Source organism: Pseudophryne corroboree, chromosome 11 (genome assembly GCF_028390025.1).
Source record: "Pseudophryne corroboree isolate aPseCor3 chromosome 11, aPseCor3.hap2, whole genome shotgun sequence".
NCBI lineage: Eukaryota > Metazoa > Chordata > Amphibia > Anura > Myobatrachidae > Pseudophryne > Pseudophryne corroboree.
Genome location: NC_086454.1, coordinates 129,584,958 through 129,610,167, shown reverse-complemented (window position 1 = coordinate 129,610,167; position 25,210 = coordinate 129,584,958). Strand labels below are relative to the sequence as shown.

Genomic DNA, 25,210 nt, shown 5'->3' with positions numbered 1-25,210 from the left:
GTTGAAATAGTCTGCTCAAGAGCTTTAAGTGAGGAGAACCATTTCAATTTGGTCACACAATTGGATATTCAATTTGTACACAGAGTTATGATGTTCAGTCTAATCTGCAAATTGGTTCCAAGAGCATGTCTTAAAATTATTTTATTGTACTGATTCTGTTCATGCTGATAATCCCATCATAATTTTTCAGTATCATTACAAACTGTAGAAAGAGCTTTTCCATAATTAAACTTTAAAGATAGCAACAATGGTATATACATTGTATTGTACCGTGCATGAATCAACTTCATCAGTTGATCCAGAAGAGTTTTGAATTGACAACTGTAGCTGCCAGAAGGCTTTTTTGGTCATGTAAGCATATATAAAGTACAAATGCAAGCATACTCAAGGTAATGACCACTATTGGTCACAAATATCTCAATATAAAGACATTCTGTCATATCATTTTGAAGGCATTCCAGACTAAGGAGCACAAGGTTTGTGAGGCATGGAAAACATGACCAACATTTCCTCAATTTTATATATACACCAATTCAACATACAGCAGCAAACTGAAAGTTTCTTTAAATTGTTTAATAGGTTATTAACTGCATGTCCCAAGCAGGCATTTCAGCAGTGGTCATTTGTTAAAAGTGTATATTTGGAGAATGAGCTACAACTAATAATATCCAATAAGATTACTGAAATTTGAAGAAAACTCTTTTCCACCATAATTCAGACCCCGTATTGGTCACAGTTCTGGCTACTTATGTGGCTCCATAGCTCAGGGGTTAGAGCACTGGTCTCGTAAACCAGGGGTCATGAGGTCCAATCTCACTGGGACCTAGTGTTTCCCAATGTTAAAATAGTCTATGCAATATCTTTAAGTGAGGAGAACCATTTCAATTTGGTCACATATTTGGATGGTTAATTTGGACAAAGACATATGATGTTCAGTCTAATCTGCTGATTGGTTACAAGAGCATGTCTAAAACATATTTGTTGCATTTTATTGGGCCGATTCTGTTCATGCTGATAGTTCCAACAAGTTTTTCACTATTATTATGAAACTATGGTAAGAGCTTTCCAATAATTTTACTTTAATGATAGCAAAAAAACACACACATTAGGAGGTTTTTAATACTTCTCACCCTGTTGTACACCTGTTCTGTTTCTGCTGACAGGCATGGTATTATCATTTCAGCTCACTACAGGACACTCTAACACAAAGTTGGAGAGCCATTAAAAATATGTCCAACTTTTTCAATATTTTCTGTATAATTCAATTCAAGCAAAGACAGCTAATTTTTGCATTTATTTGATTTTCTGAAAAAGTTATATACTACATGCCTCAATCAAGGATATTGCAAATTTGTAGAATTTTTTGGTGAAAAGTCTACATTGGGACAAAAAGCGACAATAAAATGATAACAGAGATTTGAAATTTGCAGAAGATTTTTTTCCATCACTAAGCAGAATGAACATACATAGTGCTGAAGGCAAGGCTCCATAGCTCAGGGGTTAAAGCACTGGTTCAAATCTCACTGGGGCCTAGTGCTACTTTCTTGTTACTGCTGCTAAAATATAAATTGCAGCTCCCAATGTTGAAATAGTCTGCTCAAGAGCTTTAAGTGAGGAGAACCATTTTAATTTGGTCACACATTTGGATATTCAATTTGTACACAGAGTTATGATGTTCAGTCTAATCTGCAAATTGGTTCCAAGAGCATGTCTTAAAATTATTTTATTGTACTGATTCTGTTCATGCTGATAATCCCATCATAATTTTTCAGTATCATTACAAACTGTAGAAAGAGCTTTTCCATAATTAAACTTTAAAGATAGCAACAATGGTATATACGTTGTATTAATCTGTATTGTACCATGCAGGAATCAACTTCATCAGTTGATCCAGAAGAGTTTTGAATTGACAACTGTAGCTGCCAGAAGGCTTTTTTGGTCATGTAAGCATATATAAAGTACAAATGCAAGCATACTCAAGGTAATGACCACTATTGGTCACAAATATCTCAATATAAAGACATTCTGTCATATCATTTTGAAGGCATTCCAGACTAAGGAGCACAAGGTTTGTGAGGCATGGAAAACATGACCAACATTTCCTCAATTTTATATATACACCTATTCAACATACAACAGCAAACTGAAAGTTTCTTTAAATTGTTTAATAGGTTATTAACTGCATGTCCCAAGCAGGCATTTCAGCAGTGGTCATTTGTTAAAAGTGTATATTTGGAGAATGAGCTACAACTAATAATATCCAATAAGATTACTGAAATTTGAAGAAAACTCTTTTCCACCATAATTCAGACCCCGTATTGGTCACAGTTCTGGCTACTTATGTGGCTCCATAGCTCAGGGGTTAGAGCACTGGTCTCGTAAACCAGGGGTCATGAGGTCCAATCTCACTGGGACCTAGTGTTTCCCAATGTTAAAATAGTCTATGCAATATCTTTAAGTGAGGAGAACCATTTCAATTTGGTCACATATTTGGATGGTTAATTTGGACAAAGACATATGATGTTCAGTCTAATCTGCTGATTGGTTACAAGAGCATGTCTAAAACATATTTGTTGCATTTTATTGGGCCGATTCTGTTCATGCTGATAGTTCCAACAAGTTTTTCACTATTATTATGAAACTATGGTAAGAGCTTTCCAATAATTTAACTTTAATGATAGCAAAAAAACACACACATTAGGAGGTTTTTAATACTTCTCACCCTGTTGTACACCTGTTCTGTTTCTGCTGACAGGCATGGTATTATCATTTCAGCTCACTACAGGACACTCTAACACAAAGTTGGAGAGCCATTAAAAATATGTCCAACTTTTTCAATATTTTCTATATAATTCAATTCAAGCAAAGACAGCTAATTTTTGCATTTATTTGATTTTCTGAAAAAGTTATATACTACATGCCTCAATCAAGGATATTGCAAATTTGTAGAATTTTTTTGTGAAAAGTCTACATTGGGACAAAAAGCGACAATAAAATGATAACAGAGATTTGAAATTTGCAGAAGATTTTTTTCCATCACTAAGCAGAATGAACATACATAGTGCTGAAGGCAAGGCTCCATAGCTCAGGAGATAGAGCACTGGTCTTGTAAACCAGGGGTCGTGAGTTCAAATCTCACTGGGGCCTAGTGCTACTTTCTTGTTACTGCTGCTAAAATATAAATTGCAGCTCCCAATGTTGAAATAGTCTGCTCAAGAGCTTTAAGTGAAGAGAACCATTTCAATTTGGTCACACATTTGGATATTCAATTTGTACACAGAGTTATGATGTTCAGTCTAATCTGCAAATTGGTTCCAAGAGCATGTCTTAAAATTATTTTATTGTATTGACTCTGTTCATGCTGATAATCCCATCATAATTTTTCAGTATCATTACAAACTGTAGAAAGAGCTTTTCCATAATTAAACTTTAAAGATAGCAACAATGGTATATACATTGTATTAATCTGTATTGTACCGTGCAGGAATCAACTTCATCAGTTGATCCAGAAGAGTTTTGAATTGACAACTGTAGCTGCCAGAAGGCTTTTTTGGTCATGTAAGCATATATAAAGTACAAATGCAAGCATACTCAAGGTAATGTCCACTATTGGTCACAAATATCTCAATATAAAGACATTCTGTCATATCATTTTGAAGGCATTCCAGACTAAGGAGCACAAGGTTTGTGAGGCATGGAAAACATGACCAACATTTCCTCAATTTTATATATACACCTATTCAACATACAACAGCAAACTGAAAGTTTCTTTAAATTGTTTAATAGGTTATTAACTGCATGTCCCAAGCAGGCATTTCAGCAGTGGTCATTTGTTAAAAGTGTATATTTGGAGAATGAGCTACAACTAATAATATCCAATAAGATTACTGAAATTTGAAGAAAACTCTTTTCCACCATAATTCAGACCCCGTATTGGTCACAGTTCTGGCTACTTATGTGGCTCCATCTCTCAGGGGTTAGAGCACTGGTCTCGTAAACCAGGGGTCATGAGGTCCAATCTCACTGGGACCTAGTGTTTCCCAATGTTAAAATAGTCTATGCAATATCTTTAAGTGAGGAGAACCATTTCAATTTGGTCACACATTTGGATATTTAATTTGTACACAGAGTTATGATGTTCAGTCTAATCTGCTGATTGGTTACAAGAGCATGTCTAAAACATATTTGTTGCATTTTATTGGGCCGATTCTGTTCATGCTGATAGTTCCAACAAGTTTTTCACTATTATTATGAAACTATGGTAAGAGCTTTCCAATAATTTAACTTTAATGATAGCTCAAAAACACACACATTAGGAGGTTTTTAATACTTCTCACCCTGTTGTACACCTGTTCTGTTTCTGCTGACAGGCATGGTATTATCATTTCAGCTCACTACAGGACACTCTAACACAAAGTTGGAGAGCCATTAAAAATATGTCCAACTTTTTCAATATTTTCTGTATAATTCAATTCAAGCAAAGACAGCTAATTTTTGCATTTATTTGATTTTCTGAAAAAGTTATATACTACATGCCTCAATCAAGGATATTGCAAATTTGTAGAATTTTTTGGTGAAAAGTCTACATTGGGACAAAAAGCGACAATAAAATGATAACAGAGATTTGAAATTTGCAGAAGATTTTTTTCCATCACTAAGCAGAATGAACATACATAGTGCTGAAGGCAAGGCTCCATAGCTCAGGGGTTAAAGCACTGGTCTTGTTAACCAGGGGTCGTGAGTTCAAATCTCACTGGGGCCTAGTGCTACTTTCTTGTTACTGCTGCTAAAATATAAATTGCAGCTCCCAATGTTGAAATAGTCTGCTCAAGAGCTTTAAGTGAGGAGAACCATTTCAATTTGGTCACACATTTGGATATTCAATTTGTACACAGAGTTATGATGTTCAGTCTAATCTGCAAATTGGTTCCAAGAGCATGTCTTAAAATTATTTTATTGTACTGATTCTGTTCATGCTGATAATCCCATCATAATTTTTCAGTATCATTACAAACTGTAGAAAGAGCTTTTCCATAATTAAACTTTAAAGATAGCAACAATGGTATATACGTTGTATTAATCTGTATTGTACCATGCAGGAATCAACTTCATCAGTTGATCCAGAAGAGTTTTGAATTGACAACTGTAGCTGCCAGAAGGCTTTTTTGGTCATGTAAGCATATATAAAGTACAAATGCAAGCATACTCAAGGTAATGACCACTATTGGTCACAAATATCTCAATATAAAGACATTCTGTCATATCATTTTGAAGGCATTCCAGACTAAGGAGCACAAGGTTTGTGAGGCATGGAAAACATGACCAACATTTCCTCAATTTTATATATACACCTATTCAACATACAACAGCAAACTGAAAGTTTCTTTAAATTGTTTAATAGGTTATTAACTGCATGTCCCAAGCAGGCATTTCAGCAGTGGTCATTTGTTAAAAGTGTATATTTGGAGAATGAGCTACAACTAATAATATCCAATAAGATTACTGAAATTTGAAGAAAACTCTTTTCCACCATAATTCAGACCCCGTATTGGTCACAGTTCTGGCTACTTATGTGGCTCCATAGCTCAGGGGTTAGAGCACTGGTCTCGTAAACCAGGGGTCATGAGGTCCAATCTCACTGGGACCTAGTGTTTCCCAATGTTAAAATAGTCTATGCAATATCTTTAAGTGAGGAGAACCATTTCAATTTGGTCACATATTTGGATGGTTAATTTGGACAAAGACATATGATGTTCAGTCTAATCTGCTGATTGGTTACAAGAGCATGTCTAAAACATATTTGTTGCATTTTATTGGGCCGATTCTGTTCATGCTGATAGTTCCAACAAGTTTTTCACTATTATTATGAAACTATGGTAAGAGCTTTCCAATAATTTTACTTTAATGATAGCAAAAAAACACACACATTAGGAGGTTTTTAATACTTCTCACCCTGTTGTACACCTGTTCTGTTTCTGCTGACAGGCATGGTATTATCATTTCAGCTCACTACAGGACACTCTAACACAAAGTTGGAGAGCCATTAAAAATATGTCCAACTTTTTCAATATTTTCTGTATAATTCAATTCAAGCAAAGACAGCTAATTTTTGCATTTATTTGATTTTCTGAAAAAGTTATATACTACATGCCTCAATCAAGGATATTGCAAATTTGTAGAATTTTTTGGTGAAAAGTCTACATTGGGACAAAAAGCGACAATAAAATGATAACAGAGATTTGAAATTTGCAGAAGATTTTTTTCCATCACTAAGCAGAATGAACATACATAGTGCTGAAGGCAAGGCTCCATAGCTCAGGGGTTAAAGCACTGGTTCAAATCTCACTGGGGCCTAGTGCTACTTTCTTGTTACTGCTGCTAAAATATAAATTGCAGCTCCCAATGTTGAAATAGTCTGCTCAAGAGCTTTAAGTGAGGAGAACCATTTTAATTTGGTCACACATTTGGATATTCAATTTGTACACAGAGTTATGATGTTCAGTCTAATCTGCAAATTGGTTCCAAGAGCATGTCTTAAAATTATTTTATTGTACTGATTCTGTTCATGCTGATAATCCCATCATAATTTTTCAGTATCATTACAAACTGTAGAAAGAGCTTTTCCATAATTAAACTTTAAAGATAGCAACAATGGTATATACGTTGTATTAATCTGTATTGTACCATGCAGGAATCAACTTCATCAGTTGATCCAGAAGAGTTTTGAATTGACAACTGTAGCTGCCAGAAGGCTTTTTTGGTCATGTAAGCATATATAAAGTACAAATGCAAGCATACTCAAGGTAATGACCACTATTGGTCACAAATATCTCAATATAAAGACATTCTGTCATATCATTTTGAAGGCATTCCAGACTAAGGAGCACAAGGTTTGTGAGGCATGGAAAACATGACCAACATTTCCTCAATTTTATATATACACCTATTCAACATACAACAGCAAACTGAAAGTTTCTTTAAATTGTTTAATAGGTTATTAACTGCATGTCCCAAGCAGGCATTTCAGCAGTGGTCATTTGTTAAAAGTGTATATTTGGAGAATGAGCTACAACTAATAATATCCAATAAGATTACTGAAATTTGAAGAAAACTCTTTTCCACCATAATTCAGACCCCGTATTGGTCACAGTTCTGGCTACTTATGTGGCTCCATAGCTCAGGGGTTAGAGCACTGGTCTCGTAAACCAGGGGTCATGAGGTCCAATCTCACTGGGACCTAGTGTTTCCCAATGTTAAAATAGTCTATGCAATATCTTTAAGTGAGGAGAACCATTTCAATTTGGTCACATATTTGGATGGTTAATTTGGACAAAGACATATGATGTTCAGTCTAATCTGCTGATTGGTTACAAGAGCATGTCTAAAACATATTTGTTGCATTTTATTGGGCCGATTCTGTTCATGCTGATAGTTCCAACAAGTTTTTCACTATTATTATGAAACTATGGTAAGAGCTTTCCAATAATTTAACTTTAATGATAGCAAAAAAACACACACATTAGGAGGTTTTTAATACTTCTCACCCTGTTGTACACCTGTTCTGTTTCTGCTGACAGGCATGGTATTATCATTTCAGCTCACTACAGGACACTCTAACACAAAGTTGGAGAGCCATTAAAAATATGTCCAACTTTTTCAATATTTTCTATATAATTCAATTCAAGCAAAGACAGCTAATTTTTGCATTTATTTGATTTTCTGAAAAAGTTATATACTACATGCCTCAATCAAGGATATTGCAAATTTGTAGAATTTTTTTGTGAAAAGTCTACATTGGGACAAAAAGCGACAATAAAATGATAACAGAGATTTGAAATTTGCAGAAGATTTTTTTCCATCACTAAGCAGAATGAACATACATAGTGCTGAAGGCAAGGCTCCATAGCTCAGGAGATAGAGCACTGGTCTTGTAAACCAGGGGTCGTGAGTTCAAATCTCACTGGGGCCTAGTGCTACTTTCTTGTTACTGCTGCTAAAATATAAATTGCAGCTCCCAATGTTGAAATAGTCTGCTCAAGAGCTTTAAGTGAAGAGAACCATTTCAATTTGGTCACACATTTGGATATTCAATTTGTACACAGAGTTATGATGTTCAGTCTAATCTGCAAATTGGTTCCAAGAGCATGTCTTAAAATTATTTTATTGTATTGACTCTGTTCATGCTGATAATCCCATCATAATTTTTCAGTATCATTACAAACTGTAGAAAGAGCTTTTCCATAATTAAACTTTAAAGATAGCAACAATGGTATATACATTGTATTAATCTGTATTGTACCGTGCAGGAATCAACTTCATCAGTTGATCCAGAAGAGTTTTGAATTGACAACTGTAGCTGCCAGAAGGCTTTTTTGGTCATGTAAGCATATATAAAGTACAAATGCAAGCATACTCAAGGTAATGTCCACTATTGGTCACAAATATCTCAATATAAAGACATTCTGTCATATCATTTTGAAGGCATTCCAGACTAAGGAGCACAAGGTTTGTGAGGCATGGAAAACATGACCAACATTTCCTCAATTTTATATATACACCTATTCAACATACAACAGCAAACTGAAAGTTTCTTTAAATTGTTTAATAGGTTATTAACTGCATGTCCCAAGCAGGCATTTCAGCAGTGGTCATTTGTTAAAAGTGTATATTTGGAGAATGAGCTACAACTAATAATATCCAATAAGATTACTGAAATTTGAAGAAAACTCTTTTCCACCATAATTCAGACCCCGTATTGGTCACAGTTCTGGCTACTTATGTGGCTCCATCTCTCAGGGGTTAGAGCACTGGTCTCGTAAACCAGGGGTCATGAGGTCCAATCTCACTGGGACCTAGTGTTTCCCAATGTTAAAATAGTCTATGCAATATCTTTAAGTGAGGAGAACCATTTCAATTTGGTCACACATTTGGATATTTAATTTGTACACAGAGTTATGATGTTCAGTCTAATCTGCTGATTGGTTACAAGAGCATGTCTAAAACATATTTGTTGCATTTTATTGGGCCGATTCTGTTCATGCTGATAGTTCCAACAAGTTTTTCACTATTATTATGAAACTATGGTAAGAGCTTTCCAATAATTTAACTTTAATGATAGCTCAAAAACACACACATTAGGAGGTTTTTAATACTTCTCACCCTGTTGTACACCTGTTCTGTTTCTGCTGACAGGCATGGTATTATCATTTCAGCTCACTACAGGACACTCTAACACAAAGTTGGAGAGCCATTAAAAATATGTCCAACTTTTTCAATATTTTCTGTATAATTCAATTCAAGCAAAGACAGCTAATTTTTGCATTTATTTGATTTTCTGAAAAAGTTATATACTACATGCCTCAATCAAGGATATTGCAAATTTGTAGAATTTTTTGGTGAAAAGTCTACATTGGGACAAAAAGCGACAATAAAATGATAACAGAGATTTGAAATTTGCAGAAGATTTTTTTCCATCACTAAGCAGAATGAACATACATAGTGCTGAAGGCAAGGCTCCATAGCTCAGGGGTTAAAGCACTGGTCTTGTTAACCAGGGGTCGTGAGTTCAAATCTCACTGGGGCCTAGTGCTACTTTCTTGTTACTGCTGCTAAAATATAAATTGCAGCTCCCAATGTTGAAATAGTCTGCTCAAGAGCTTTAAGTGAGGAGAACCATTTCAATTTGGTCACACATTTGGATATTCAATTTGTACACAGAGTTATGATGTTCAGTCTAATCTGCAAATTGGTTCCAAGAGCATGTCTTAAAATTATTTTATTGTACTGATTCTGTTCATGCTGATAATCCCATCATAATTTTTCAGTATCATTACAAACTGTAGAAAGAGCTTTTCCATAATTAAACTTTAAAGATAGCAACAATGGTATATACGTTGTATTAATCTGTATTGTACCATGCAGGAATCAACTTCATCAGTTGATCCAGAAGAGTTTTGAATTGACAACTGTAGCTGCCAGAAGGCTTTTTTGGTCATGTAAGCATATATAAAGTACAAATGCAAGCATACTCAAGGTAATGACCACTATTGGTCACAAATATCTCAATATAAAGACATTCTGTCATATCATTTTGAAGGCATTCCAGACTAAGGAGCACAAGGTTTGTGAGGCATGGAAAACATGACCAACATTTCCTCAATTTTATATATACACCTATTCAACATACAACAGCAAACTGAAAGTTTCTTTAAATTGTTTAATAGGTTATTAACTGCATGTCCCAAGCAGGCATTTCAGCAGTGGTCATTTGTTAAAAGTGTATATTTGGAGAATGAGCTACAACTAATAATATCCAATAAGATTACTGAAATTTGAAGAAAACTCTTTTCCACCATAATTCAGACCCCGTATTGGTCACAGTTCTGGCTACTTATGTGGCTCCATAGCTCAGGGGTTAGAGCACTGGTCTCGTAAACCAGGGGTCATGAGGTCCAATCTCACTGGGACCTAGTGTTTCCCAATGTTAAAATAGTCTATGCAATATCTTTAAGTGAGGAGAACCATTTCAATTTGGTCACATATTTGGATGGTTAATTTGGACAAAGACATATGATGTTCAGTCTAATCTGCTGATTGGTTACAAGAGCATGTCTAAAACATATTTGTTGCATTTTATTGGGCCGATTCTGTTCATGCTGATAGTTCCAACAAGTTTTTCACTATTATTATGAAACTATGGTAAGAGCTTTCCAATAATTTTACTTTAATGATAGCAAAAAAACACACACATTAGGAGGTTTTTAATACTTCTCACCCTGTTGTACACCTGTTCTGTTTCTGCTGACAGGCATGGTATTATCATTTCAGCTCACTACAGGACACTCTAACACAAAGTTGGAGAGCCATTAAAAATATGTCCAACTTTTTCAATATTTTCTGTATAATTCAATTCAAGCAAAGACAGCTAATTTTTGCATTTATTTGATTTTCTGAAAAAGTTATATACTACATGCCTCAATCAAGGATATTGCAAATTTGTAGAATTTTTTGGTGAAAAGTCTACATTGGGACAAAAAGCGACAATAAAATGATAACAGAGATTTGAAATTTGCAGAAGATTTTTTTCCATCACTAAGCAGAATGAACATACATAGTGCTGAAGGCAAGGCTCCATAGCTCAGGGGTTAAAGCACTGGTTCAAATCTCACTGGGGCCTAGTGCTACTTTCTTGTTACTGCTGCTAAAATATAAATTGCAGCTCCCAATGTTGAAATAGTCTGCTCAAGAGCTTTAAGTGAGGAGAACCATTTTAATTTGGTCACACATTTGGATATTCAATTTGTACACAGAGTTATGATGTTCAGTCTAATCTGCAAATTGGTTCCAAGAGCATGTCTTAAAATTATTTTATTGTACTGATTCTGTTCATGCTGATAATCCCATCATAATTTTTCAGTATCATTACAAACTGTAGAAAGAGCTTTTCCATAATTAAACTTTAAAGATAGCAACAATGGTATATACGTTGTATTAATCTGTATTGTACCATGCAGGAATCAACTTCATCAGTTGATCCAGAAGAGTTTTGAATTGACAACTGTAGCTGCCAGAAGGCTTTTTTGGTCATGTAAGCATATATAAAGTACAAATGCAAGCATACTCAAGGTAATGACCACTATTGGTCACAAATATCTCAATATAAAGACATTCTGTCATATCATTTTGAAGGCATTCCAGACTAAGGAGCACAAGGTTTGTGAGGCATGGAAAACATGACCAACATTTCCTCAATTTTATATATACACCTATTCAACATACAACAGCAAACTGAAAGTTTCTTTAAATTGTTTAATAGGTTATTAACTGCATGTCCCAAGCAGGCATTTCAGCAGTGGTCATTTGTTAAAAGTGTATATTTGGAGAATGAGCTACAACTAATAATATCCAATAAGATTACTGAAATTTGAAGAAAACTCTTTTCCACCATAATTCAGACCCCGTATTGGTCACAGTTCTGGCTACTTATGTGGCTCCATAGCTCAGGGGTTAGAGCACTGGTCTCGTAAACCAGGGGTCATGAGGTCCAATCTCACTGGGACCTAGTGTTTCCCAATGTTAAAATAGTCTATGCAATATCTTTAAGTGAGGAGAACCATTTCAATTTGGTCACATATTTGGATGGTTAATTTGGACAAAGACATATGATGTTCAGTCTAATCTGCTGATTGGTTACAAGAGCATGTCTAAAACATATTTGTTGCATTTTATTGGGCCGATTCTGTTCATGCTGATAGTTCCAACAAGTTTTTCACTATTATTATGAAACTATGGTAAGAGCTTTCCAATAATTTAACTTTAATGATAGCAAAAAAACACACACATTAGGAGGTTTTTAATACTTCTCACCCTGTTGTACACCTGTTCTGTTTCTGCTGACAGGCATGGTATTATCATTTCAGCTCACTACAGGACACTCTAACACAAAGTTGGAGAGCCATTAAAAATATGTCCAACTTTTTCAATATTTTCTATATAATTCAATTCAAGCAAAGACAGCTAATTTTTGCATTTATTTGATTTTCTGAAAAAGTTATATACTACATGCCTCAATCAAGGATATTGCAAATTTGTAGAATTTTTTTGTGAAAAGTCTACATTGGGACAAAAAGCGACAATAAAATGATAACAGAGATTTGAAATTTGCAGAAGATTTTTTTCCATCACTAAGCAGAATGAACATACATAGTGCTGAAGGCAAGGCTCCATAGCTCAGGAGATAGAGCACTGGTCTTGTAAACCAGGGGTCGTGAGTTCAAATCTCACTGGGGCCTAGTGCTACTTTCTTGTTACTGCTGCTAAAATATAAATTGCAGCTCCCAATGTTGAAATAGTCTGCTCAAGAGCTTTAAGTGAAGAGAACCATTTCAATTTGGTCACACATTTGGATATTCAATTTGTACACAGAGTTATGATGTTCAGTCTAATCTGCAAATTGGTTCCAAGAGCATGTCTTAAAATTATTTTATTGTATTGACTCTGTTCATGCTGATAATCCCATCATAATTTTTCAGTATCATTACAAACTGTAGAAAGAGCTTTTCCATAATTAAACTTTAAAGATAGCAACAATGGTATATACATTGTATTAATCTGTATTGTACCGTGCAGGAATCAACTTCATCAGTTGATCCAGAAGAGTTTTGAATTGACAACTGTAGCTGCCAGAAGGCTTTTTTGGTCATGTAAGCATATATAAAGTACAAATGCAAGCATACTCAAGGTAATGACCACTATTGGTCACAAATATCTCAATATAAAGACATTCTGTCATATCATTTTGAAGGCATTCCAGACTAAGGAGCACAAGGTTTGTGAGGCATGGAAAACATGACCAACATTTCCTCAATTTTATATATACACCTATTCAACATACAACAGCAAACTGAAAGTTTCTTTAAATTGTTTAATAGGTTATTAACTGCATGTCCCAAGCAGGCATTTCAGCAGTGGTCATTTGTTAAAAGTGTATATTTGGAGAATGAGCTACAACTAATAATATCCAATAAGATTACTGAAATTTGAAGAAAACTCTTTTCCACCATAATTCAGACCCCGTATTGGTCACAGTTCTGGCTACTTATGTGGCTCCATAGCTCAGGGGTTAGAGCACTGGTCTCGTAAACCAGGGGTCATGAGGTCCAATCTCACTGGGACCTAGTGTTTCCCAATGTTAAAATAGTCTATGCAATATCTTTAAGTGAGGAGAACCATTTCAATTTGGTCACATATTTGGATGGTTAATTTGGACAAAGACATATGATGTTCAGTCTAATCTGCTGATTGGTTACAAGAGCATGTCTAAAACATATTTGTTGCATTTTATTGGGCCGATTCTGTTCATGCTGATAGTTCCAACAAGTTTTTCACTATTATTATGAAACTATGGTAAGAGCTTTCCAATAATTTAACTTTAATGATAGCAAAAAAACACACACATTAGGAGGTTTTTAATACTTCTCACCCTGTTGTACACCTGTTCTGTTTCTGCTGACAGGCATGGTATTATCATTTCAGCTCACTACAGGACACTCTAACACAAAGTTGGAGAGCCATTAAAAATATGTCCAACTTTTTCAATATTTTCTATATAATTCAATTCAAGCAAAGACAGCTAATTTTTGCATTTATTTGATTTTCTGAAAAAGTTATATACTACATGCCTCAATCAAGGATATTGCAAATTTGTAGAATTTTTTTGTGAAAAGTCTACATTGGGACAAAAAGCGACAATAAAATGATAACAGAGATTTGAAATTTGCAGAAGATTTTTTTCCATCACTAAGCAGAATGAACATACATAGTGCTGAAGGCAAGGCTCCATAGCTCAGGAGATAGAGCACTGGTCTTGTAAACCAGGGGTCGTGAGTTCAAATCTCACTGGGGCCTAGTGCTACTTTCTTGTTACTGCTGCTAAAATATAAATTGCAGCTCCCAATGTTGAAATAGTCTGCTCAAGAGCTTTAAGTGAAGAGAACCATTTCAATTTGGTCACACATTTGGATATTCAATTTGTACACAGAGTTATGATGTTCAGTCTAATCTGCAAATTGGTTCCAAGAGCATGTCTTAAAATTATTTTATTGTATTGACTCTGTTCATGCTGATAATCCCATCATAATTTTTCAGTATCATTACAAACTGTAGAAAGAGCTTTTCCATAATTAAACTTTAAAGATAGCAACAATGGTATATACATTGTATTAATCTGTATTGTACCGTGCAGGAATCAACTTCATCAGTTGATCCAGAAGAGTTTTGAATTGACAACTGTAGCTGCCAGAAGGCTTTTTTGGTCATGTAAGCATATATAAAGTACAAATGCAAGCATACTCAAGGTAATGTCCACTATTGGTCACAAATATCTCAATATAAAGACATTCTGTCATATCATTTTGAAGGCATTCCAGACTAAGGAGCACAAGGTTTGTGAGGCATGGAAAACATGACCAACATTTCCTCAATTTTATATATACACCTATTCAACATACAACAGCAAACTGAAAGTTTCTTTAAATTGTTTAATAGGTTATTAACTGCATGTCCCAAGCAGGCATTTCAGCAGTGGTCATTTGTTAAAAGTGTATATTTGGAGAATGAGCTACAACTAATAATATCCAATAAGATTACTGAAATTTGAAGAAAACTCTTTTCCACCATAATTCAGACCCCGTATTGGTCACAGTTCTGGCTACTTATGTGGCTCCATCTCTCAGGGGTTAGAGCACTGGTCTCGTAAACCAGGGGTCATGAGGTCCAATCTCACTGGGACCTAGTGTTTCCCAATGTTAAAATAGTCTATGCAATATCTTTAAGTGAGGAGAACCATTTCAATTTGGTCACACATTTGGATATTTAATTTGTACACAGAGTTATGATGTTCAGTCTAATCTGCTGATTGGTTACAAGAGCATGTCTAAAACATATTTGTTGCATTTTATTGGGCCGATTCTGTTCATGCTGATAGTTCCAACAAGTTTTTCACTATTATTATGAAACTATGGTAAGAGCTTTCCAATAATTTAACTTTAATGATAGCTCAAAAACACACACATTAGGAGGTTTTTAATACTTCTCACCCTGTTGTACACCTGTTCTGTTTCTGCTGACAGGCATGGTATTATCATTTCAGCTCACTACAGGACACTCTAACACAAAGTTGGAGAGCCATTAAAAATATGTCCAACTTTTTCAATATTTTCTGTATAATTCAATTCAAGCAAAGACAGCTAATTTTTGCATTTATTTGATTTTCTGAAAAAGTTATATACTACATGCCTCAATCAAGGATATTGCAAATTTGTAGAATATTTTGGTGAAAAGTCTACATTGGGACAAAAAGCGACAATAAAATGATAACAGAGATTTGAAATTTGCAGAAGATTTTTTTCCATCACTAAGCAGAATGAACATACATAGTGCTGAAGGCAAGGCTCCATAGCTCAGGGGTTAAAGCACTGGTCTTGTTAACCAGGGGTCGTGAGTTCAAATCTCACTGGGGCCTAGTGCTACTTTCTTGTTACTGCTGCTAAAATATAAATTGCAGCTCCCAATGTTGAAATAGTCTGCTCAAGAGCTTTAAGTGAGGAGAACCATTTCAATTTGGTCACACATTTGGATATTCAATTTGTACACAGAGTTATGATGTTCAGTCTAATCTGCAAATTGGTTCCAAGAGCATGTCTTAAAATTATTTTATTGTACTGATTCTGTTCATGCTGATAATCCCATCATAATTTTTCAGTATCATTACAAACTGTAGAAAGAGCTTTTCCATAATTAAACTTTAAAGATAGCAACAATGGTATATACGTTGTATTAATCTGTATTGTACCATGCAGGAATCAACTTCATCAGTTGATCCAGAAGAGTTTTGAATTGACAACTGTAGCTGCCAGAAGGCTTTTTTGGTCATGTAAGCATATATAAAGTACAAATGCAAGCATACTCAAGGTAATGACCACTATTGGTCACAAATATCTCAATATAAAGACATTCTGTCATATCATTTTGAAGGCATTCCAGACTAAGGAGCACAAGGTTTGTGAGGCATGGAAAACATGACCAACATTTCCTCAATTTTATATATACACCTATTCAACATACAACAGCAAACTGAAAGTTTCTTTAAATTGTTTAATAGGTTATTAACTGCATGTCCCAAGCAGGCATTTCAGCAGTGGTCATTTGTTAAAAGTGTATATTTGGAGAATGAGCTACAACTAATAATATCCAATAAGATTACTGAAATTTGAAGAAAACTCTTTTCCACCATAATTCAGACCCCGTATTGGTCACAGTTCTGGCTACTTATGTGGCTCCATAGCTCAGGGGTTAGAGCACTGGTCTCGTAAACCAGGGGTCATGAGGTCCAATCTCACTGGGACCTAGTGTTTCCCAATGTTAAAATAGTCTATGCAATATCTTTAAGTGAGGAGAACCATTTCAATTTGGTCACATATTTGGATGGTTAATTTGGACAAAGACATATGATGTTCAGTCTAATCTGCTGATTGGTTACAAGAGCATGTCTAAAACATATTTGTTGCATTTTATTGGGCCGATTCTGTTCATGCTGATAGTTCCAACAAGTTTTTCACTATTATTATGAAACTATGGTAAGAGCTTTCCAATAATTTAACGTTAATGATAGCAAAAAAACACACACATTAGGAGGTTTTTAATACTTCTCACCCTGTTGTACACCTGTTCTGTTTCTGCTGACAGGCATGGTATTATCATTTCAGCTCACTACAGGACACTCTAACACAAAGTTGGAGAGCCATTAAAAATATGTCCAACTTTTTCAATATTTTCTATATAATTCAATTCAAGCAAAGACAGCTAATTTTTGCATTTATTTGATTTTCTGAAAAAGTTATATACTACATGCCTCAATCAAGGATATTGCAAATTTGTAGAATTTTTTTGTGAAAAGTCTACATTGGGACAAAAAGCGACAATAAAATGATAACAGAGATTTGAAATTTGCAGAAGATTTTTTTCCATCACTAAGCAGAATGAACATACATAGTGCTGAAGGCAAGGCTCCATAGCTCAGGAGATAGAGCACTGGTCTTGTAAACCAGGGGTCGTGAGTTCAAATCTCACTGGGGCCTAGTGCTACTTTCTTGTTACTGCTGCTAAAATATAAATTGCAGCTCCCAATGTTGAAATAGTCTGCTCAAGAGCTTTAAGTGAAGAGAACCATTTCAATTTGGTCACACATTTGGATATTCAATTTGTACACAGAGTTATGATGTTCAGTCTAATCTGCAAATTGGTTCCAAGAGCATGTCTTAAAATTATTTTATTGTATTGACTCTGTTCATGCTGATAATCCCATCATAATTTTTCAGTATCATTACAAACTGTAGAAAGAGCTTTTCCATAATTAAACTTTAAAGATAGCAACAATGGTATATACATTGTATTAATCTGTATTGTACCGTGCAGGAATCAACTTCATCAGTTGATCCAGAAGAGTTTTGAATTGACAACTGTAGCTGCCAGAAGGCTTTTTTGGTCATGTAAGCATATATAAAGTACAAATGCAAGCATACTCAAGGTAATGTCCACTATTGGTCACAAATATCTCAATATAAAGACATTCTGTCATATCATTTTGAAGGCATTCCAGACTAAGGAGCACAAGGTTTGTGAGGCATGGAAAACATGACCAACATTTCCTCAATTTTATATATACACCTATTCAACATACAACAGCAAACTGAAAGTTTCTTTAAATTGTTTAATAGGTTATTAACTGCATGTCCCAAGCAGGCATTTCAGCAGTGGTCATTTGTTAAAAGTGTATATTTGGAGAATGAGCTACAACTAATAATATCCAATAAGATTACTGAAATTTGAAGAAAACTCTTTTCCACCATAATTCAGACCCCGTATTGGTCACAGTTCTGGCTACTTATGTGGCTCCATCTCTCAGGGGTTAGAGCACTGGTCTCGTAAACCAGGGGTCATGAGGTCCAATCTCACTGGGACCTAGTGTTTCCCAATGTTAAAATAGTCTATGCAATATCTTTAAGTGAGGAGAACCATTTCAATTTGGTCACACATTTGGATATTTAATTTGTACACAGAGTTATGATGTTCAGTCTAATCTGCTGATTGGTTACAAGAGCATGTCTAAAACATATTTGTTGCATTTTATTGGGCCGATTCTGTTCATGCTGATAGTTCCAACAAGTTTTTCACTATTATTATGAAACTATGGTAAGAGCTTTCCAATAATTTAACTTTAATGATAGCACAAAAACACACACATTAGGAGGTTTTTAATACTTCTCACCCTGTTGTACACCTGTTCTGTTTCTGCTGACAGGCATGGTATTATCATTTAAGCTCACTACAGGACACTCTAACACAAAGTTGGAGAGCCATTAAAAATATGTCCAACTTTTTCAATATTTTCTATATAATTCAATTCAAGCAAAGACAGCTAATTTTTGCATTTATTTGATTTTCTGAAAAAGTTATATACTACATGCCTCAATCAAGGATATTGCAAATTTGTAGAATTTTTTTGTGAAAAGTCTACATTGGGACAAAAAGCGACAATAAAATGATAACAGAGATTTGAAATTTGCAGAAGATTTTTTTTTCCATCACTAAGCAGAATGAACATACATAGTGCTGAAGGCAAGGCTCCATATCTCAGGGGTTAGAGTACTGGTCTTGTAAACCAGGGGTCGTGAGTTCAAATCTCACTGGGGCCTAGTGCTACTTTCTTGTTACTGCTGCTAAAATATAAATTGCAGCTCCTAATGTTGAAATAGTCTGCTCAAGAGCTTTAAGTGAGGAGAACCATTTCAATTTGGTCACACATTTGGATATTCAATTTGTACACAGAGTTATGATGTTCAGTCTAATCTGCAAATTGGTTCCAAGAGCATGTCTTAAAATTATTTTATTGTATTGACTCTGTTCATGCTGATAATCCCATCATAATTTTTCAGTATCATTACAAACTGTAGATAGAGCTTTTCCATAATTAAACTTTAAAGATAGCAACAATGGTATATACATTGTATTGTACCGTGCATGAATCAACTTCATCAGTTGATCCAGAAGAGTTTTGAATTGACAACTGTAGCTGCCAGAAGGCTTTTTTGGTCATGTAAGCATATATAAAGTACAAATGCAAGCATACTCAAGGTAATGACCACTATTGGTCACAAATATCTCAATATAAAGACATTCTGTCATATCATTTTGAAGGCATTCCAGACTAAGGAGCACAAGGTTTGTGAGGCATGGAAAACATGACCAACATTTCCTCAATTTTATATATACACCTATTCAACATACAGCAGCAAACTGAAAGTTTCTTTAAATTGTTTAATAGGTTATTAACTGCATGTCCCAAGCAGGCATTTCAGCAGTGGTCATCTGTTAAAAGTGTATATTTGGAGAATGAGCTACAACTAATAATATCCAATAAGATTACTGAAATTTGAAGAAAACTCTTTTCAACCATAATTCAGACCCCGTATTGGTCACAGTTCTGGCTACTTATGTGGCTCCATCTCTCAGGGGTTAGAGCACTGGTCTCGTAAACCAGGGGTCATGAGGTCCAATCTCACTGGGACCTAGTGTTTCCCAATGTTAAAATAGTCTATGCAATATCTTTAAGTGAGGAGAACCATTTCAATTTGGTCACATATTTGGATGGTTAATTTGGACAAAGACATATGATGTTCAGTCTAATCTGCTGATTGGTTACAAGAGCATGTCTAAAACATATTTGTTGCATTTTATTGGGCCGATTCTGTTCATGCTGATAGTTCCAACAAGTTTTTCACTATTATTATGAAACTATGGTAAGAGCTTTCCAATAATTTAACTTTAATGATAGCAAAAAAACACACACATTAGGAGGTTTTTAATACTTCTCACCCTGTTGTACACCTGTTCTGTTTCTGCTGACAGGCATGGTATTATCATTTCAGCTCACTACAGGACACTCTAACACAAAGTTGGAGAGCCATTAAAAATATGTCCAACTTTTTCAATATTTTCTATATAATTCAATTAAAGCAAAGACAGCTAATTTTTGCATTTATTTGATTTTCTGAAAAAGTTATATACTACATGCCTCAATCAAGGATATTGCAAATTTGTAGAATTTTTTTGTGAAAAGTCTACATTGGGACAAAAAGCGACAATAAAATGATAACAGAGATTTGAAATTTGCAGAAGATTTTTTTTTCCATCACTAAGCAGAATGAACATACATAGTGCTGAAGGCAAGGCTCCATATCTCAGGGGTTAGAGTACTGGTCTTGTAAACCAGGGGTCGTGAGTTCAAATCTCACTGGGCCCTAGTGCTACTTTCTTGTTACTGCTGCTAAAATATAAATTGCAGCTCCCAATGTTGAAATAGTCTGCTCAAGAGCTTTAAGTGAGGAGAACCATTTCAATTTGGTCACACATTTGGATATTCAATTTGTACACAGAGTTATGATGTTCAGTCTAATCTGCAAATTGGTTCCAAGAGCATGTCTTAAAATTATTTTATTGTATTGACTTTGTTCATGCTGATAATCCCATCATAATTTTTCAGTATCATTACAAACTGTAGAAAGAGCTTTTCCATAATTAAACTTTAAAGATAGCAACAATGGTATATACATTGTATTGTACCGTGCATGAATCAACTTCATCAGTTGATCCAGAAGAGTTTTGAATTGACAACTGTAGCTGCCAGAAGGCTTTTTTGGTCATGTAAGCATATATAAAGTACAAATGCAAGCATACTCAAGGTAATGACCACTATTGGTCACAAATATCTCAATATAAAGACATTCTGTCATATCATTTTGAAGGCATTCCAGACTAAGGAGCACAAGGTTTGTGAGGCATGGAAAACATGACCAACATTTCCTCAATTTTATATATACACCTATTCAACATACAGCAGCAAACTGAAAGTTTCTTTAAATTGTTTAATAGGTTATTAACTGCATGTCCCAAGCAGGCATTTCAGCAGTGGTCATTTGTTAAAAGTGTATATTTGGAGAATGAGCTACAACTAATAATATCCAATAAGATTACTGAAATTTGAAGAAAACTCTTTTCCACCATAATTCAGACCCCGTATTGGTCACAGTTCTGGCTACTTATGTGGCTCCATAGCTCAGGGGTTAGAGCACTGGTCTCGTAAACCAGGGGTCATGAGGTCCAATCTCACTGGGACCTAGTGTTTCCCAATGTTAAAATAGTCTATGCAATATCTTTAAGTGAGGAGAACCATTTAAATTTGGTCACATATTTGGATGGTTAATTTGGACAAAGACATATGATGTTCAGTCTAATCTGCTGATTGGTTACAAGAGCATGTCTAAAACATATTTGTTGCATTTTATTGGGCCGATTCTGTTCATGCTGATAGTTCCAACAAGTTTTTCACTATTATTATGAAACTATGGTAAGAGCTTTCCAATAATTTAACTTTAATGATAGCACAAAAACACACACATTAGGAGGTTTTTAATACTTCTCACCCTGTTGTACACCTGTTCTGTTTCTGCTGACAGGCATGGTATTATCATTTCAGCTCACTACAGGACACTCTAACACAAAGTTGGAGAGCCATTAAAAATATGTCCAACTTTTTCAATATTTTCTATATAATTCAATTCAAGCAAAGACAGCTAATTTTTGCATTTATTTGATTTTCTGAAAAAGTTATATACTACATGCCTCAATCAAGGATATTGCAAATTTGTAGAATTTTTTTGTGAAAAGTCTACATTGGGACAAAAAGCGACAATAAAATGATAACAGAGATTTGAAATTTGCAGAAATTTTTTTTCCATCACTAAGCAGAATGAACATACATAATGCTGAAGGCAAGGCTCCATAGCTCAGGGGTTAGAGCACTGGTCTTGTAAACCAGGGGTCGTGAGTTCAAATCTCACTGGGGCCTAGTGCTACTTTCTTATTACTGCTGCTAAAATATAAATTGTAGCTCCCAATGTTGAAATAGTCTGCTCAAGAGCTTTAAGTGAGGAGAACCATTTCAATTTGGTCACACATTTGGATATTCAATTTGTACACAGAGTTATGATGTTCAGTCTAATCTGCAAATTGGTTCCAAGAGCATGTCTTAAAATTATTTTATTGTACTGATTCTGTTCATGCTGATAATCCCATCATAATTTTTCAGTATCATTACAAACTGTAGAAAGAGCTTTTCCATAATTAAACTTTAAAGATAGCAACAATGGTATATACATTGTATTGTACCGTGCATGAATCAACTTCATCAGTTGATCCAGAAGAGTTTTGAATTGACAACTGTAGCTGCCAGAAGGCTTTTTTGGTCATGTAAGCATATATAAAGTACAAATGCAAGCATACTCAAGGTAATGACAATTATTGGTCACAAATATCTCAATATAAAGACATTCTGTCATATCATTTTGAAGGCATTCCAGACTAAGGAGCACAAGGTTTGTGAGGCATGGAAAACATGACCAACATTTCCTCAATTTTATATATACACCTATTCAACATACAACAGCAAACTGAAAGTTTCTTTAAATTGTTTAATAGGTTATTAACTGCATGTCCCAAGCAGGCATTTCAGCAGTGGTCATTTGTTAAAAGTGTATATTTGGAGAATGAGCTACAACTAATAATATCCAATAAGATTACTGAAATTTGAAGAAAACTCTTTTCCACCATAATTCAGACCCCATATTGGTCACAGTTCTGGCTACTTATGTGGCTCCATCTCTCAGGGGTTAGAGCACTGGTCTCGTAAACCAGGGGTCATGAGGTCCAATCTCACTGGGACCTAGTGTTTCCCAATGTTAAAATAGTCTATGCAATATCTTTAAGTGAGGAGAACCATTTCAATTTGGTCACACATTTGGATATTCAATTTGTACACAGAGTTATGATGTTCAGTCTAATCTGCTGATTGGTTACAAGAGCATGTCTAAAACATATTTGTTGCATTTTATTGGGCCGATTCTGTTCATGCTGATAGTTCCAACAAGTTTTTCACTATTATTATGAAACTATGGTAAGAGCTTTCCAATAATTTAACTTTAATGATAGCTCAAAAACACACACATTAGGAGGTTTTTAATACTTCTCACCCTGTTGTACACCTGTTCTGTTTCTGCTGACAGGCATGGTATTATCATTTCAGCTCACTACAGGACACTCTAACACAAAGTTGGAGAGCCATTAAAAATATGTCCAACTTTTTCAATATTTTCTATATAATTCAATTCAAGCAAAGACAGCTAATTTTTGCATTTATTTGATTTTCTGAAAAAGTTATATACTACATGCCTCAATCAAGGATATTGCAAATTTGTAGAATTTTTTTGTGAAAAGTCTACATTGGGACAAAAAGCGACAATAAAATGATAACAGAGATTTGAAATTTGCAGAAGATTTTTTTCCATCACTAAGCAGAATGAACATACATAATGCTGAAGGCAAGGCTCCATAGCTCAGGGGTTAGAGCACTGGTCTTGTAAACCAGGGGTCGTGAGTTCAAATCTCACTGGGGCCTAGTGCTACTTTCTTGTTACTGGTGCTAAAATATAAATTGCAGCTCCCAATGTTGAAATAGTCTGCTCAAGAGCTTTAAGTGAGGAGAACCATTTCAATTTGGTCACACAATTGGATATTCAATTTGTACACAGAGTTATGATGTTCAGTCTAATCTGCAAATTGGTTCCAAGAGCATGTCTTAAAATTATTTTATTGTACTGATTCTGTTCATGCTGATAATCCCATCATAATTTTTCAGTATCATTACAAACTGTAGAAAGAGCTTTTCCATAATTAAACTTTAAAGATAGCAACAATGGTATATACATTGTATTGTACCGTGCATGAATCAACTTCATCAGTTGATCCAGAAGAGTTTTGAATTGACAACTGTAGCTGCCAGAAGGCTTTTTTGGTCATGTAAGCATATATAAAGTACAAATGCAAGCATACTCAAGGTAATGACCACTATTGGTCACAAATATCTCAATATAAAGACATTCTGTCATATCATTTTGAAGGCATTCCAGACTAAGGAGCACAAGGTTTGTGAGGCATGGAAAACATGACCAACATTTCCTCAATTTTATATATACACCTATTCAACATACAGCAGCAAACTGAAAGTTTCTTTAAATTGTTTAATAGGTTATTAACTGCATGTCCCAAGCAGGCATTTCAGCAGTGGTCATTTGTTAAAAGTGTATATTTGGAGAATGAGCTACAACTAATAATATCCAATAAGATTACTGAAATTTGAAGAAAACTCTTTTCCACCATAATTCAGACCCCGTATTGGTCACAGTTCTGGCTACTTATGTGGCTCCATAGCTCAGGGGTTAGAGCACTGGTCTCGTAAACCAGGGGTCATGAGGTCCAATCTCACTGGGACCTAGTGTTTCCCAATGTTAAAATAGTCTATGCAATATCTTTAAGTGAGGAGAACCATTTCAATTTGGTCACATATTTGGATGGTTAATTTGGACAAAGACATATGATGTTCAGTCTAATCTGCTGATTGGTTACAAGAGCATGTCTAAAACATATTTGTTGCATTTTATTGGGCCGATTCTGTTCATGCTGATAGTTCCAACAAGTTTTTCACTATTATTATGAAACTATGGTAAGAGCTTTCCAATAATTTTACTTTAATGATAGC

General features: G+C 34.9%; 12 non-coding genes across 12 annotated transcripts; all 12 read left to right on the top strand.

The window, feature by feature from the left end:
* Positions 1 to 3,074: 3,074 nt before the first annotated feature.
* On the top strand, positions 3,075 to 3,147 carry TRNAT-UGU (transfer RNA threonine (anticodon UGU)). The gene has a single exon. It is a non-coding gene; the product is annotated as a tRNA-Thr (tRNA).
* Positions 3,148 to 4,689: 1,542 nt separating this feature from the next.
* On the top strand, positions 4,690 to 4,762 carry TRNAT-UGU (transfer RNA threonine (anticodon UGU)). Its single transcript has one exon. It is a non-coding gene; the product is annotated as a tRNA-Thr (tRNA).
* A 3,134-nt stretch (positions 4,763 to 7,896) lies between these two features.
* TRNAT-UGU (transfer RNA threonine (anticodon UGU)) lies at positions 7,897 to 7,969 on the top strand. Its single transcript has one exon. It is a non-coding gene; the product is annotated as a tRNA-Thr (tRNA).
* Positions 7,970 to 9,511: 1,542 nt separating this feature from the next.
* TRNAT-UGU (transfer RNA threonine (anticodon UGU)) lies at positions 9,512 to 9,584 on the top strand. The gene has a single exon. It is a non-coding gene; the product is annotated as a tRNA-Thr (tRNA).
* A 3,134-nt stretch (positions 9,585 to 12,718) lies between these two features.
* On the top strand, positions 12,719 to 12,791 carry TRNAT-UGU (transfer RNA threonine (anticodon UGU)). Its single transcript has one exon. It is a non-coding gene; the product is annotated as a tRNA-Thr (tRNA).
* A 1,542-nt stretch (positions 12,792 to 14,333) lies between these two features.
* TRNAT-UGU (transfer RNA threonine (anticodon UGU)) lies at positions 14,334 to 14,406 on the top strand. Its single transcript has one exon. It is a non-coding gene; the product is annotated as a tRNA-Thr (tRNA).
* Positions 14,407 to 15,948: 1,542 nt separating this feature from the next.
* Positions 15,949 to 16,021, top strand: TRNAT-UGU (transfer RNA threonine (anticodon UGU)). The gene has a single exon. It is a non-coding gene; the product is annotated as a tRNA-Thr (tRNA).
* Positions 16,022 to 17,563: 1,542 nt separating this feature from the next.
* TRNAT-UGU (transfer RNA threonine (anticodon UGU)) lies at positions 17,564 to 17,636 on the top strand. Its single transcript has one exon. It is a non-coding gene; the product is annotated as a tRNA-Thr (tRNA).
* Positions 17,637 to 19,180: 1,544 nt separating this feature from the next.
* Positions 19,181 to 19,253, top strand: TRNAT-UGU (transfer RNA threonine (anticodon UGU)). Its single transcript has one exon. It is a non-coding gene; the product is annotated as a tRNA-Thr (tRNA).
* A 1,534-nt stretch (positions 19,254 to 20,787) lies between these two features.
* TRNAT-UGU (transfer RNA threonine (anticodon UGU)) lies at positions 20,788 to 20,860 on the top strand. Its single transcript has one exon. It is a non-coding gene; the product is annotated as a tRNA-Thr (tRNA).
* Positions 20,861 to 22,392: 1,532 nt separating this feature from the next.
* Positions 22,393 to 22,465, top strand: TRNAT-UGU (transfer RNA threonine (anticodon UGU)). Its single transcript has one exon. It is a non-coding gene; the product is annotated as a tRNA-Thr (tRNA).
* A 1,532-nt stretch (positions 22,466 to 23,997) lies between these two features.
* Positions 23,998 to 24,070, top strand: TRNAT-UGU (transfer RNA threonine (anticodon UGU)). The gene has a single exon. It is a non-coding gene; the product is annotated as a tRNA-Thr (tRNA).
* Positions 24,071 to 25,210: the final 1,140 nt, after the last annotated feature.